This window comes from Felis catus, chromosome F1 (assembly GCF_018350175.1).
Source record: "Felis catus isolate Fca126 chromosome F1, F.catus_Fca126_mat1.0, whole genome shotgun sequence".
NCBI lineage: Eukaryota > Metazoa > Chordata > Mammalia > Carnivora > Felidae > Felis > Felis catus.
The window spans coordinates 12128360-12144747 of NC_058384.1; the positions used below are offsets into that span (position 1 = coordinate 12128360).

The 16388-nt window shown below is 41.2% G+C and overlaps 1 protein-coding gene and 1 long non-coding RNA gene across 16 annotated transcripts in view; one reads left to right on the forward strand and one right to left on the reverse strand.

Moving 5' to 3' along the window:
- SELP (selectin P) overlaps positions 1-16388 on the reverse strand; it is a 1134746-nt gene that overhangs the window by 51417 nt on the left and 1066941 nt on the right. The window lies entirely within an intron of this gene.
- Positions 1-16388, forward strand: part of LOC111558340 — a 38587-nt gene that overhangs the window by 10983 nt on the left and 11216 nt on the right. For 2 of the 4 annotated variants that reach the window (XR_006591981.1, XR_002739095.2), the window contains exon 4: positions 5887-7094. This is a non-coding gene — a long non-coding RNA (uncharacterized LOC111558340). Of the gene's footprint in view, positions 1-5886; positions 7095-15841; positions 15966-16388 lie in introns of those variants that run through there. The other 2 variants (XR_006591982.1, XR_002739096.2) reach the window with 2 other exon arrangements.

Genomic DNA, 16388 nt, shown 5'->3' on the forward strand with positions numbered 1-16388 from the left:
GAAGAGGAAGGGAGAGAAATAGGAGTAGAAGCGTTATGTGAGCAAATCATAGCAGAAAACTTTTGTAACCCAGGGAAAGACATAGACATCAAAATCCAGGAAGAACAGAGGACTCCCGTTATTCAACAAAAACTGACCATCAACAAGGCATATCATAATCAAATTCACAAAATACTCAGGCAAGGAAAGAATAATGAAAGCAGCAAGGGAAAAAAAGTCCTTTACCTACAAGGGAAGACAGATCAGGTTTGCAGCAGACAAACCTATCCAAAAAACTTGGCAGGCCAGAAAGGAGTGACAGGATATATTCAATGTGCGGAATCAGAAAAATATGCAGCCAAGAATTCTTTATCCAGAAATGCTGTCATTCAAAATAGAAGGAGAGATTAAAAGTTTTCCAGACAAACAAAAATTAAAGGAGTTTGTGACCACTAAACCAGCCCTGCAAGAAATTTTAAGGGAAACTCTCTGAGGGGAGAAAAGATGAAAATACATACATACATACATACATACATACATACATACCAAAAGCAACAAAGACTAGAAAGGACCAGAGAACACTACCAGAAACTCCAACTCTACAAACAACATAATGGCAATAAATTCATATCTCACTCTAAACATCAATGGACTTAATGCTCCAATCAAAAGACATAGGGTAACAGAATGGATAAGAAAACAAGATCCATCTATATGCTGTTTACAAGAGACCCACTTTAGACCTAAAGACACCTTTAGATCGAAAGCAAGGGGATGGAGAACTATCTATCATGCTAATGGTCACCAAAAGAAAGACAGAGTACTCATACTTATATCAGACAATCTAGACATTAAAATAAAGACTGTAACAAGAAATGAAGAAGGGCATTATATCATAATTAAGGGGTCTATCCACCAACAAGACCTAACAATTATAACCTTTTATGCACCAAACTTCAAAGCACCCAAATATATAAATCAATTAATCACAAACACAAATAAACTCATTGATAGTAATACCATAATAGTAGGAGAATTCAACACTCCACTCACAGCAATGGACAGATCATCTAATCAAAAAATCAACAAGGAAACAATGGCTTTGAATGACACACTGGACCGGATGGACTTAACACATATATTCAGAACATTTCATCCTAAAACAATGAAATACACATTCTTCAGTGCACCTAGAACGTTCTCCAGAATAGATCACATACTGGGATACAGATCAGCCCTCAACAAGTACAAAAAGATCGAGATCATACCCTGCATATTTTCAGAGCACAACACTATGAAACTCGAAATCAGCCACAAGAAAAAATGTGGAAAGATAACAAATACTTGGAGACAAAAGCCCATCCTACTAAAGAATGAACGGGCTCACCAAGAAGTTAAAAAGGAAATTAAGGGGCGCCTGGGTGGTGCAGTCGGTTAAGCGTCCGACTTCAGCCAGGTCACGATCTCGCGGTCCGGGAGTTCGAGCCCCGAGTCAGGCTCTGGGCTGATGGCTCAGAGCCTGGAGCCTGTTTCCGATTCTGTGTCTCCCTCTCTCTCTGCCCCTCCCCCGTTCATGCTCTGTCTCTCTCTGTCCCAAAAATGAATAAACGTTGAAAAAAAAATTAAAAAAGGAAATTAAAAAGTACAAGGAAGCCAATGAAAATGATAACACCACAGCCCAAAACCTCTGGGACACAGCAAAGGTGGTCAGAAGAGGGAAGTATATAGCAATCCAGACCTTCTTAAAGAAGGAAGAAAGGTCTCAGATACACAATGTAACCTTACACCTTAAAGGGCTGGAAAAAGAACAGCAAATAAAACCCAAAACCAGCAGAAGACAGGAAATAATAAAGAATAGAGCAGAAATCAGTGCTATTGAAAGAAACAAACAAACAAACAAACAACAACAACAACAAAAAACCCAGTAGAACAGATCAATGAAATTAGTAGCCGGTTCTTTGAAAAACTTAACAACATTGATAAACCACTAGCCACTAGTTGGATCAAAAAAAAAAAAAAAATGGAAAAGACCCAAATAAGTAAAATCAAGAATGAAAGGGAGAGATCACAACCAACACAGCAGAAATAAAAACAATAATAACAGAATATTACAAGCAATTGTATGCCAATAAAATGGGCAATCTGGAGTAAATGAACAAATTCCTAGAAACATATACACTACCAAAACTGAAACAGGAAGAAATAGAAAATTTGAACAGACCCATAACCAGTAAAGAAATCGAATTAGTAATCAAAAATTGCCCAAAAAACATCTGGCCAGTGCCGGATGGCTTTCCAGGGGAATTCTACCAAACATTTAAAGAAGAGGTAACACCTATTCTCCTGAAGCTGTTCCAAAAAATAGAAATGGAAGGAAAACTTCCAAACTCCTTCTATGAAGCCAGCATTACCTTGATTCCAAAACCAGACAAAGACCCCACTAAAAAGGAGAACTATAGACTAATTTCCCTGATGAACATAGATGCAATTATCCTCAACAAGATATTAGCCAACCGGATCCAAAAATAGATTAAAAAAATAGTTCACCACGACCAAGTGGGATTATACCTAGGACGCAGGACTGGTTCAATATCCGCAAAACAATCAATGTGATACATCACATCAATAAAAGAAAGGACAAGAACTACATGATCCTCTCAATAGATACAGAGAAAGCATTTGACAAAATACAGCATCCTTCCTTGATAAAAACCCTCGAGAAAGTAGGGACAGAAGGATCATACCTCAAGATCATAATAAGGTAGGTGAGGCCTATGGGCCTCAGCCTAGTGGGAGGAACTGACTTAAAAACAGTAATTACGAATATGATCTATTGATTGCAGGCTATCAGTGACACTTCACAGATGATAGATGGAAGCTTAAACCAGCTAGTTGCCTTGTCCAGGACTGCAGATCTAGTGAATACTAGAGCCACTTCCTGAATCCAAGGCCACAAAGTCTGACTTCAAAGCTCATGTTCTTTCCATGTCACCAGGCAGGTTTCTAAGACCTCATTTGGTCCAGAGAGGAGCCACTGTACATTACTCTGTGTGCCTCTGTGGCGCCACGAATGCTTCCAGAACATCCACCCAGCACGCATTACCTGGGCACAAAGCTGCACAAGCCAGAGCTGCAACAGCAGCGGCGAAGTGCGTGTTGCGTGTTCACGCACGTCGGCACCGCGGGGCTCTGTTCAGGCCAAGTGGCAGCAGCTGTGATGTGATCACAGGGATGCTTCTCTTCTAAAAGCTATCCTCCCTGGGCTATTTCGGTTTCAAAAGATTCCATAATCGGAGGCTCAGGCTGTAGGAATTCTGGGAAGATGATGGGGTAAGTGCAACATCAGCGACCTCCTTGTCTTCAATACCTTAATGTAATTTAACGTGTTTCCGGTGACCGCAACGACGGCACAAAGGCTCCATCCTGCCCCACAAATGAGTAAGATTTTGCCACCGTCTGGCTTCCTCCTCTAAATTGCCTAATCTTGACATGTGGGTGCATCGTGGGGGGGACACACTACATAGTATATATATATATATATATATATATATATATATGCTCGCTACTCCTCCAAAATGGGACCTGGGATCCCCTGCCTGGTGGCCCACCTGCTGGCAGTTCAGGGTTTCCACTCTGTACGGCCTGCTACTTCACCCCTGTCCTAAGAAGCTTCAGTGCATAAGATGATTACTTAAAACTATCTGTTCGAATTTGTGAATGACAACAGACAATGAAGATCAATAAGTCAAAATCATGGAAACTAAATAGTAGGGAAAATAAATGCTTCAGAATAAAGAGGAACCCATACAATGGGGAAAAGGCAGTTTTTAATAAGTGGTGTTGGGAAAACGGACAACTACATGCAAAAGAACAAAACCGGACCACTTTCTTACACCATATAAAAAACTAAACTCAGTGTCTCCGAAGGCAAGGACAACAACCATAAAGATAAACACATGGGATCACATCAAACTGAGCAGCCTTTGCAACAGCAAAGGAAACTGTGAATAAGATGAAAAGGCAACCCACGGAATAGGAGAAGATATTTGCAGATGATATAACTATGAGGGGTTAATATCCAAAATATATAAATAACTCACACAACTTAATATCAAAAATCCAAACAACTCAATTTGAAAGCAGGCAGAGAATCTAAATAGGCATTTCTTCAAGGAAAACATACAGATGGCTAACAGACACACACACACAAAGGTGCTCAACATCACTAATCATCAGGAAAATGCAAATCAAAACCAGATTGAGAGATCACCTCACACCTGTCAGAATGACTATTACCAAAAAGACAAGATATAAGTGTCAGTGAGGATGTGGAGAAAAGGGAACCCTGTGCACTATTGGTGGGAATGCAAACTGGTGCAGACATTCTGGAAAACAGTATGAAGATTCCTCAAAAATTAAAAGTAGAATTACCATATGATTCAGCAGTTCCACTTCTTGGTATTTGCCCAAAGGAAATGAAAGCATTAATTCAAAAAGATGTATGCACCCCATGTTCATTGCAACACTATTTACCTAGCCATGAGATGGAAATAACCTAAGTGTCCATCAATAGATGAGTGGTTAAAGAAGTGGTGTATATATACAACAGAACATTACTCAGCTGTAAAAAAGAATGAAATCTTGGGCCACCTGGGTGGCTCAGTCCATTAAGCGTCCAACTCTTGGTTTCTGCTAGGTTATGATATTCTGACTCGTGAGTTTGAGCCCTGCATCAGGCTCTATGCTGACACCGCGGAGCCTGCTTGGGATTCTCTGTCTCCCTCTCTTTCTGCTCTCCCCCATGCACACTCTCTCTATGTCTCAAAATAAATAAATAAACATTTTTTTAAAAAGAATGAAATCTTGCCGATTGCAACAACATAGATGGACCTAAAGGTTTTTATGCTAAGTGAAATAAATCAGAGAAAAAGACAAATAGCATATAATTTCACTTATATGTGGAATCTGAAAAACAAATGAACAACAGCCAAAAAAAAAAAAAAAAAAAAAAAAACCTAACTAACAAAAAATAGAAAAAGACTCATAAATACAGAGAATAATCTGATGGTGATGGCCAGAGGGGAGGAATGTGGGAGAATGGGCAAAATAGGGAAAGGGGATTAAAAGGTACTAACTTCTACTTCTAAAATAAAGACGTGGGGATACAATGTACAACATAGGAAATAGAGTTAATAATATGTAACATCTTTGCATAGTGACAGATGGTAGCCAGATTTATGGTAGTGATTAGTTCACAATATATATAAATGTTGTCTCACTATGTTGTACACCTGAAACAAATATAATATTGTATATCAAGTATACTACAATAAAAAGATCATATGATACAGTTGAAAAGTTATAAAATATTGTCTACAACAGAGAAACCAAGCCATATAAGCTAAGCAAAAACCTTCCTCCAGAAAGTGCTTTACTTCATGAATCTGAAAAGTCAGAAGACTATTTCATACAACTTGTTATCTGCTAGATTCAGTGAAAAGAGGAAGTGGCATCAGGAACAGGCATGAGGAAAAAAACAAGTTCACATTATGTGACAGAGCTAACAAAATCATGGCAGAAAGCAGTAAAACGCAGAATTGTTGCTCTAGAAAACGAAATGCAGAATATGAAAGAGTCTCTATGTTGTTATGATTGAGAACTTGGTTCTTGAGTCAGGTGGATTTGGTTTCAACTCAGTTACAATTCGGCCACTTGTCAGCTATATGGCCTTGAGAAATTACTAGAGCTTTATGCTTCATTCATAAAGTGAGGGGAATAGGATTGAAGAAGATAATGCATTTATCAAGCTTAACACAGCACACGGCACCCAGCCAATGCTCCACGCCATAATGCCTATTATTATTTTTGTGTTAACCAATAAACTTGGTATTTGTTCTTTGGATTTAGGCACTCAGGATCTTCTATTAACGTGCCATCATCCCTGGGAGAGATACACGTGCACAATACGATCATTATTGTTGAGCAAACACTTCACATAAGGCAAGTTGTTCAAGCAGTTGCCTAAGAAAAAGGAAGAGATGACCAATATTTTGAAGAGTGAGGAAAGCTGAATTTCCCCAGTGCGACCATGACAAAGCAGGTAAAGAGAGGCACGAGGGAGGCACCAGATTCTGGGGTCCTCCCAATCTCCTGCGCGCGACAGACCTGACTGCTGGAGAACTCTGATGGTGCTAACAGACCCTACCCCTGAGTATGGAATCATAAACTGTTCCCTATGGCCTGTAGAAGATTCATATTCTCACTAGGGTTCCCTGTGTGACTCGATTGTTCAACTTACATTCTTCTACTTTAGAGATGCTCAATCTTCAAGGATCTCGGGTATACAGACACAATTACACACAAAGCGTCATGGCATGGTCTCGAAACATTGCCTTGCTCATATGATGGCTAAGATCCCAACGGAGGTGATAAGTGGTGGCGAAACAAACAATCAGACCAGCAGATTCCATCGTTCCTAGGTGGTATGTACCTGTGGATGAAAAAGACGGTCATAATCACGGCCTCCTTGAGGGGCAATATAAGAGAGCAGGTGGTGACGAGCAGAATAGGTCAGCACCAGAGACTGGTCGTCACGACTGGGCCAGGCCCCCGCTTTGGTTTGGGCACTGCCACAGGAGCCGCGTGGGGGCAGCGTCCCTTCCTGTCCTCAAGCGGGTAGAAAATTACACAGGAAGCCGGTTACACTAACCTGGCAAATGTGGATGATGAATAGTGGCTGCCGTTCCCCAGGCATCCTTATACTTCCCCTGTGAGTACCTTCCATTGTAGAAAACTCTAAACAAACCAGAATTAACGGGAATTCGGCGTCTTCCTTTCCATCGTGAAAAGTTTCCTTGCCGAACCCTTTTAGGAAACTCCATTTGGGGAGGGAGGGTTAGAAATTGGAAAAAGAAAGCCTTAACATCAGCATGTTAACTATTTTTATGTGTGGAAAGCGAATATCTGATAGGAGAGATTTTACACAGAGAAACAGTTTGCTCTAAAAAGCAGTGATGGTGAACCCTCTCTATACGACATGGGCGCGTCTCATGCTGAGTGAATGAAACCAGACCAAAAAATTAAAAAAAAAAAAAAAAGTGGAGGTATACTGAAACTGAAAGATTCTATAAAGTTCAAAAACAGGTGGGCCCCACCTATGCTGCTAGAAACCAGGAGAGGGATTACCCTTGGTGGGTGCGGTCAATTAAGGACTAGAGGAGGTAAGGAGGGAAGCTTCTGGGGTGTGTTGTTTTGTTTTGTTTTTTAATTTTTTTTAACGTTTTTATTTATTTTTGAGACAGAGAGAGACAGAGCATGAATGGGGGAGAGGCAGAGAGAGAGGGAGACACAGAATCGGAAACAGGCTCCAGGCTCTGAGCCATCAGCCCAGAGCCCGACGCGGGGCTCGAACTCACGGACCGTGAGATCGTGACCTGAGCCGAAGTCGGATGCTTAACCGACTGAGCCGCCCAGGCGCCCCTGGGGTGTGTTTTTTTGAAATGGGTGCTGATTACACAGATGTGTTCAGTTTGGGAAAATTCATCAAGCTATACATCCTTGACATCTACCCTTTTTTGTGTGCATTTTGTATTTCAAACATTTCAAACTGGCAATAACAACTGGCTAAGTTAGTTAGCCTCAGCATTCTGGCTTGATCGTGGTTTCACCTTTCCAGAAAAGAAGCCATCAATCAATTTAAGAATGGGCAAATTTGGGGGGGGAGGGGAGAGCTGGAATACAAAATTCAGAACTTGGGCTTATTAGGTCATTTTTGGGTCGTGGGTTTCTTACATTTATAGGTTTATTCTCCACATAGCACAGCAGCATGGGTTTTTTCCTTGATTCCAGCCCTTAAATAGGGTATTTTCTCTTTTTTTTTTTCTGAGAAGACAAAATGTGCCTCCAACACCAATACATGCATTTAACCACACTTGGTAAACCAGAGAAAGGTATCGGGAGGAGAAATTTGGTTCTATTTCCTATCAGAGAGAGTAGAAAGTATTTAAAACTTGTCAGGGAAAACAATCTGCAAATGAATGTATGCCACAAAATGGAAGTTTCAGACTTCTCTCTTTGCTCTCAAGATCTGTTCCCCCATCTGCTGCCGTGTCTTCATTTCTCACTCCCAGAGCCAGCTCTGACAAAGGGCAGACTAGGCCAGAGACGGTTCACTTGAAACCTATCACCCAGAGATAATAGTAAAGAATTCACTGTATAACCAGTACATATAGACACGTGTGCACGCACACACATATATACATATATCACCCTAGACTTCTTTCTCTTAATACCTGCTGAGTATTGCTAACACAGTTCACCCAAAAGAAGGTGGGGGAGGGTTGACATGCTTTGGGTTATAAATCTGAGCATTTGTGTTAGAATAAGATGTTTAACTCACTGGAGAAATTAATATTTATTGAGCAAAGAGCCAGGTACCTTTCATATATGATGTTTAATCTCACAATGAACATTAATCTTATAACAACCCTGCAGCACTGACATATCTATATCAATGTCTCTATCTAGCCTCAGAGAGATTAAATGCTGGGGGCAAGGTCACTTAACTAGGAGTGTAAGAATCAGACAGCTCAGAGCCTGTTTGGGATTCTCTCTCTCTCTCTCTCTCTCTCTCTCTCTCTCTCTCTCCCTCTCCCCTGGCTCTCTCTCTTTCTCTCTCTCAAAATAAAAAAAAACTACAAAAAAATAAAAATTAGATATTACAAAAATCATCAATAATTTTTAAAAAGTTGCTTGAAATCTTGGGATCCGGAGATAGGTGTGGTTAAGAATTTGATGTAAAATATCTACATACATGCACACACACACACACACATATACACACACATCCCTGGATTTTTCTCTATATAAATGCATCAATAGGTTTTAATGAAAACAGGTGAATAAAAAATAAATACAATGTTATGTGCTTTAACAGCATGCCTTTACTTTATGGCATGTGTCACAGCAGTCACGAAACGGCGATTTACGTGATCATTGTTAGTATTGCCAGGAATTAAGTGCACAAAGTCTGGAGCTAAGCCCCCTGGATTTAAATCCCAGATCTGTCATTGGCCAGCTACGTAATCCTGAGCGAGTTACTCTTCTTTCTCAGCTTCTTTGTCTGAAAAAAGAGACAAAAATAATACACACTTTCCAGGTTGGTATGAGGAATAAGTGAACTGTACATAAAATATGTGGGAAAATGTGTGTCACATATTAAGCCCAAACGTAGTAGCTATTGTCTTAGTTGCCCGAAGTTTTCCTTTCCAGTAAACTCCGTGCATGCGAGGACAGTCAGTTTTGTTTCATCCTGTATCCTCAGCCCAGTACATAATGTGTGTTCATTATTAATGGTATTTGATACATACCTATTGAATGGGTGAAGGAATACCCATTTACTGCTGAGGTATTTGAGATTGACAGAATAGTGGGAAACATCCACATTTTTGAGTCAGGCAAACAGATTTCAAACCTTATGTCCTCATCCTCAACTGTTGACTTTTTTAGGGGGAGGGGAGGTCAACTTACGGAGCTTTTCTGAGCCTCTGATTTCCCATCTATAAAAAGGAAATAATAATTCCTTCTTGCAACACTGCTGCATGGATTGTGACAGTTTATCGATAAATGGCAGCGATTTTTTTTTGTACAAATGTTACATTATAGTATCCAGAGTGACTGCTTTCCGTGACCCAAGGGGGTGCGATCCATATGGAATCCAACATAAATGGTGTCCCCCTGATAACGCAGCATAGGAGCCCCGAGGCCCCTTCCACAGAAGACTTTGCCGGTCATGATAATTATGCAGCAGCCCTCCATCAGAGTCTCTCAGGGTTGGGTGTATTTGGGGTCCATAAGAGCAAATTAGGGTTAATATTAGCTGCAGAGACCTTCTACAAGTGATACTCCCTTCTTAAAGCCACAGAAAATGAGGTGCAGCTATAAACTTGGGACCCGGGTTTAAGCTCAACCCTTTGAAATTCCAGGTTCACTATTCTCTAAAGCCCAATAAAAGCAGTGGCAGAGGAAGAAGGGTAAGGTAACCTCTGAATGAACAAGTGGGTATTGGTGATTGAGCTATGTGCTGCTTTATTATTCGTCAACATCTGTCATGCTCCAGAGCTGGGTACCACCAACGTCATTCTGCACACCATCTGTCTCTTGCTAACCCACAAGCTCCTCAGCGGGCGCCCACAGTCAGGACAGAGTTACAGAGCACACACAGACCCTCCTCTGCAATCAGATGAACAGGATATTTGGCAATAACAAGTGGCTTGTGAGGAAAAGTGAGTTTCTTGGCATGTTCCTTGTCAGCATTACAAAGCTGAAAGCTAAATTTATCTTCCCTTACTCCGCCGGCACACTCTGCTGCCCGAATGCGTTATTTGTCTGCCTCTGCTATTGTTGCTGCCAGTGTGTGAATCAGGCCCCAGCCTCGGGGTTCCCTACGGCTTTCTTCTGGGCATCATCTGAAAGTGTCAGATGAGTAGTCACTGAAAGGCCAAGCTGGGGACCGACTAGGGCTCGTCCAGGGAGGCTTTACTTTTCAATAGAGCAGGAAGAGGAAGTGGTGGCCTATAACCTCAGGGAATTTTCCAGATGGCCCACCCAATCTTTCCCCTGCTCTGAGGAAGTGGCTCAGCCTAGAACACCGCCATACATGGGCGAAATGCAAACCCTAACCAGGAGAAGCAGACCCTATCCTGCAGCAGTAGTTCAGGACCACCACCAGATTCTGTTAAAACGTTTGAAAGCACTCAAGGACTGTCAACATGAAAGGATCTCGGGTTAACTGTTGACTAGAACGTTGGCTTTCCCTTTGTGGAAGAGTGGGCCAATCACATCTGTCTCTACCAGTTCCCCCAAAGAAGAGAAAATATACTGAGGTTGCAGCAATACAATCTGAGCTAGATGTAAAGAAGAACTTCCCGAATACTGGTTTAATCACATGTTGCAGCTGTTTGTTTGTTTGTTTATTTGTTTGTTTTCCAGGGAGGATCTTTTCAGGGTCCTTCCTGGAAAAGGAAAGCTAGGATTATCTTGCAGCTGACCAGAACTCTGTAGGGTCTGGGTCCACCCTGACATTTATTCTAATATCCTTGTAATGAAATATGGTGGAATGAGTGAGAACGTTTTGTGTTCGAGTGTTTTAATTTTTTTAGCCTTCTATTTTTTTTATTTTGGGACAGAGAGAGAGAGAAAGAGAGAGAGGGAGAGCGAGCACAGGCAGGGGAGGGGCAGAGAGAGGAAGACAGGATCCAAAGCAGGCTCTGTGCTGACAGCAGAGAGCCCGATGCGGGGCTCAAACTCATGAACCACAAGATCACGATCTGAGCCACTCGGGTGCCCCAAGATGTCTTTCTTCTTATTTACAAGACATAAATAGATGGATTACACTTGTTTTTAAACCTTGATTTAATTCTAACATTTGTTGAGCACAGCTCAACAGTGAGCAGTTTTCAGGAGTTAATTATCTGGCCAGGGACAATATTTCAGGAGCTAATCATCTGGTAGAAGAATCACACACACACACACACACACACACACACACACACACACACACATCAGATATGTGTGACAGACTGTGATCAGTACTATAATCCCACAGAGTGCTGTTGCATGTTAGTAGAGGGAGAGATTACTCCAAAGCAGGGATTTAGGAGAAATCCCCTTTCATGAGCTAGGTCTTGTAGGATGGGCTGGGAGTCAATAAGTGGGGATTGGGGAAGGTATAGGCAACAGCTCCAGTGAAGATCTGGAAACAAGAGAGTGTAGAGCCAGTTCAAGGAAAGTCTACTCGTCTAGTGCATCTAGAACTGAGGACCAGAGACGGCACCAGCCAGACCCCAACACTCAGTGTAATGGTGACTAGATGCAGTGATAGCGTGTCAGGTCGGGTTCTCCAAGACACGGGCATTTAGATGGGCAGACAGTTAAATATTTAACTCACCTTCTGGCTCAAGAGCTGTGTTGGAAGGAACCCCCATGGAGGACAAAGGGAGCAAAGCAGAGGTAGGGAGGGAGAGCCTTCGGAGAAGGAGAAGGGGGGAAGGAAGGGAGGATGGGAAGGAGACTCTGCAGCCCTGACACAGGAGGAGACTCTGAGCCCTGACACAGCTTTGGCCAGACTGGCAGGAAATCCTCAAGGCCAAGTCCTGCATAAGAGGAGCCCCACACCCCTATGATGAGCCTGTACTGTATCACAAATGTCATCAGTCATTGGCCGGGAGCAGCTGGAAGGATGTGTAGCCCCAGCGTGACATTGGTGGCGGATCCAGAGTGGCAGCAGCTGGGATTGCCAGTCAACTCTGCCCTCGAACAGGAGATCCGAAGGGGGGATGTCCATCCCACAGTTGGTCAGTATCACTGAATGACTCCTGATTAAAGACGCACAGCTTCCAACATTTCACCACGAAGGATAATGCTTGCTGAAGTATCTGCTGAGAATCCTCGTTCTTTGTTGTTGTTGTTGTTGGTTAAGGCAATTCCCATTTCTGGCTTGCCAAACGGCTTTCTTTTCCTTTTTAAAAATCATAAATTCTTTTTTGCGTGTAATTTTGAGACGAGTACATGGTTTTTCTCTTCTTATCTATTAATCTGGTAATTTATAGTTAAGGATTTTCTAATGTGAATTCTCTCCTTATATTCCGGAAATAAACCTAAATTGAACGTGAGGTTATGTTTCATTTCTGCTATATTTGGCTTATTCTGTGTTTAAAATTTTTTTCACGTGTATTCGTGAGTGAGATTGGACGATCATTGTTTTACCTTACAAAGTCTTTATCTGGTTTTTGAATCAAGAATATTTTGGCCTCGTGGAATAATTGGGGAATGGTTCTTTAGAGCTCTAGAAATTGTTGAACATATGTGGGAAAATCTGGGATTTCTTTGTTGGTTTGGAAATTGGTAGAACTCGCCTGTAAAACTATCTGAGCCTGATATGTATTTTCTCTGTGGCAAGAGTTTTAACGACAGATTCAAATTTTTCAATTATTATGGAAGACGATTCAGTCTTCCTATTTTGGGGGGGGGGGGGAGGAAAGTTGAGAAGTAATTTTTTTTCCAGCAAATGTGTTTAGATTGACTATTACCAAATATATTTTTAGTGAGTTGTTCTGTTTTCTTAATTAAAAAAATTATCTGTGATGATCTTTAAATATATATTTTTGTACTCCTAATTTTGCAAATTTATACCATTTTTCTTTTTTTATTAGATTGTCTACTTTTTGATCCTCTTTGATCCTATTTTCTTTTGTTTCTCTATATTAACTTCTGCTCTCAAATATATTATTTCCATCTTTTTACTTTCTTTTTTTTAATGTTTATTTATTTTTGACAGAGAGACAGAGAGAGACAGAGTGTGAGCAGGGGAATGGCAGAGAGAGAGGGAGACACAGAATCCAAAGCAAGTTCCAGGCTCTGAGCTGTCAGCACAGAGCATGACGTGGGGCTCAAACCCATGAGCCATGAGATCATGACCTGAGCCGAAGTCTGACGCTCAATCAACTGAGCCACAAAGGCACCTCTCATCTTTTTACTTTCTTATGGTTTATGCTATCGCTTGCTTTTCTAACTTCTTAAGTTAGATGTTTAATTTTTAGCCTTCTTCACTTTTCTAACATAGACGTCAGTCACAATGACAAATTTTCCTTGACATTTCTTTTGCTGCACCCCACAGTTGCTGGTGTGCTTTGTTTTTAATACCATTCAATTGTAATAGTTCAACATTTTCTTTGTGATTTTTTTTGACTTTTGAGTTACTTAAATATATTTAAATTATTAAGCATACTGGGATTTTTTAAAGTTTATTTTCTACTATTAACTTATAACAAATGGAAGAGGCTCTGATCTGTATGATTCTTTTTTTTTTTTTAACGTTTATTTATTTTTGAGACAGAGAGAGACAGAGCATGAACGGGGAAGGGGCAGAGAGAGAGGGAGACACAGAATCGGAAGCAGGCTCCAGGCTCTGAGCCATCAGCCCAGAGCCCGATGCGGGGCTCGAACCCACGGACCGCGAGATCGTGACCTGGCTGAAGTCGGACGCTTAACCGACTGCGCCACCCAGGCGCCCCTGATCTGTATGATTCTAGTTCCTTGAAATTTATTGACACTTGCTTTATAGTACAATATATGATCTACTTCTGTATATATTCCATATATAGTAGAATTGCCTAGTTGTTAAGTGAAATGTTCTATATCCATCCATGAAATCAAAGCATAGGTGTTTTTGCATGGGGATTGCAGGTGAATACACAGTCTGAAAAAGATGAAAAGGCTGATTATCTATAGCATTGAACTCTTTAAAGAAATTGTAGTGTAGGAACAAGCAATGGTTTCTAGTCTCTGGGCCTTAACTACCCTCCAGGCAAGAGTTTTTTTTTAATTTTATTTTTGTTTTTTAATCATCTGTAAATACATCTGTATTTTCTCAACTAATGGGTTTACTACTATCTTGCAATGTTGTAATTTTAATGAGAGTTCCTCATAGTAGAAAAGTTTAGAAACTAGTCCTGTGGTTCTATGCTTTCAAAGAGATACTGATTTCTCTAGAAAGTTCATACAATGCTCCAGGAGTATTTAGCACAATTGTGCAAGGCTTGTGCACCATCCAACATATCTTCCGCCTGTTAAGTCTAAATCCACATGAAACTGACCACATAGTCCAAGTGAGACTAACTGACAGGCCTTTTCAGAAACTTCCCTGCACATCGAGTCTGGGTTGGCTGGTCTGCATCAGGGTCTCTATCAAAATTGTGTTTTTGAAACTAAGTTTGCTTTCATTTAAAGAGTGAGAACTGATTCACACTATATTTTTTAATAATTTTTTAATGTTTATTTTTGAGAGAGAGCTAACGGGGGAGGGGCACACATACACACACACACACACACACACACACACACACACACACAGAATCTGAAGCAGGCTCCGGGCTCTGAGCTGTTAGCACAGAGCCTGACGCCGACTCGAACTCACAGACTGCAAGATCATGACCTGAGCAGAATTCAGAAGCTTAACTGACTGAGCCACCCAGGTGCCTCCCACAACCCACATTTTGAAGAACTCTGAGTTCGGGGACTTTTCCTATCCTCAGTCTCCACCATTTGTCTTTGTGAATCCAAAGCCATTTTGACTATATCCTTGACTCAATCCTATATTAACAATAAAGGAGAAATGTTCACGAAGAGGAAATATAACAAAGGAGGGACTTTCCTACAGGGTCTTTGAAAAAAAAAAAAAGGACATTTGCATAAACCATATTTAACCAGAACCTTTGTTTTATGTTTTTCCTTTCTGAATGCTTTGTTGAACTCCCTTGCAGTTCCCCTCCCTGTCCCTCGACCCCAGCTAGTCAGAGACCAAAGCCTTGACAATGTTTCACACTGGAATCTTCCTGGCCCCACCCTAATCATCATGCCTGAATAATTACAGTTTCTGACTTGTCTCCCTGCTTCCGTTTCTGTCCATTCTTAAACCCTTGGACACGTTAATCTTCCCAGAATATCACTGTGATTCTGTCCTTCTCTTGCTCAAGGGTTCCCAGAAACTACAGAAAAAGCTTTGCAAGCTTTCATCTGGGATTTAAAGCTGTTCTTTGCCTTTCTCATTGCTGGTTCTCTGCTAAGCCCATAAGACCTATCTGACATCTCTGACTTCAACACTTTTGTCTTGGATACTTAACTCACCTTCTGTTTCCTAATTAGACTTCATTCAGGGTCTAATTCTATCTATAAATTCTGCTTCCCTTTGCCATGTGGTCCATCCCTCCTCTGAACCGCGGCATCTCTGGCTTGCACTCTTCGGCAGGCCATAGCACATGCTGCCTTGACTTCCAGTTACACATCTTTTTCTTTCCACTTCTAGATGCTGGGCCCTTCAGGGCAGGGCTCTGCCCCGTGTGGCCACATTTCTTGTAATGTTCTTCCGCCATAGAACCTCATCAAGAAGAGACAGCTTTCTCCTGATAGGATACGGATTTGGATATCAGGTAAGATAACTGGATGTCAACTAAGTTTAAGAGAACTAACTTAAAAACTCCCTTACCCCATTATTATCATCATCATGACAACTCCTGCTATCACAACTATTAGTGCTGGAAACACTACCACCAGATCTGTTGCTTGGACCAAGTTTCAACCAAGATATCAAGTAAAGCTTAATTCCAATTAACCTTTCAAGGTCACACAGGGAAGGCTGTACCTCATGAAATGCTGAGACCTCACTAGATTAAGACAAGACTGCCAAGGCCAAAGAGATGTGAAAATCTCATTCTTTATGCTAATAATTTCCCTGTTCCTTGTCACGGGTTATGGGTTGTTTCGGTTCTAATGACTTTGCTTTCCTGAATGGGGTGTGTAAACAGAGGGAAAAATCAAATTGCTGGAGTCAAGGCAGAGAAATTTTCAAAGAA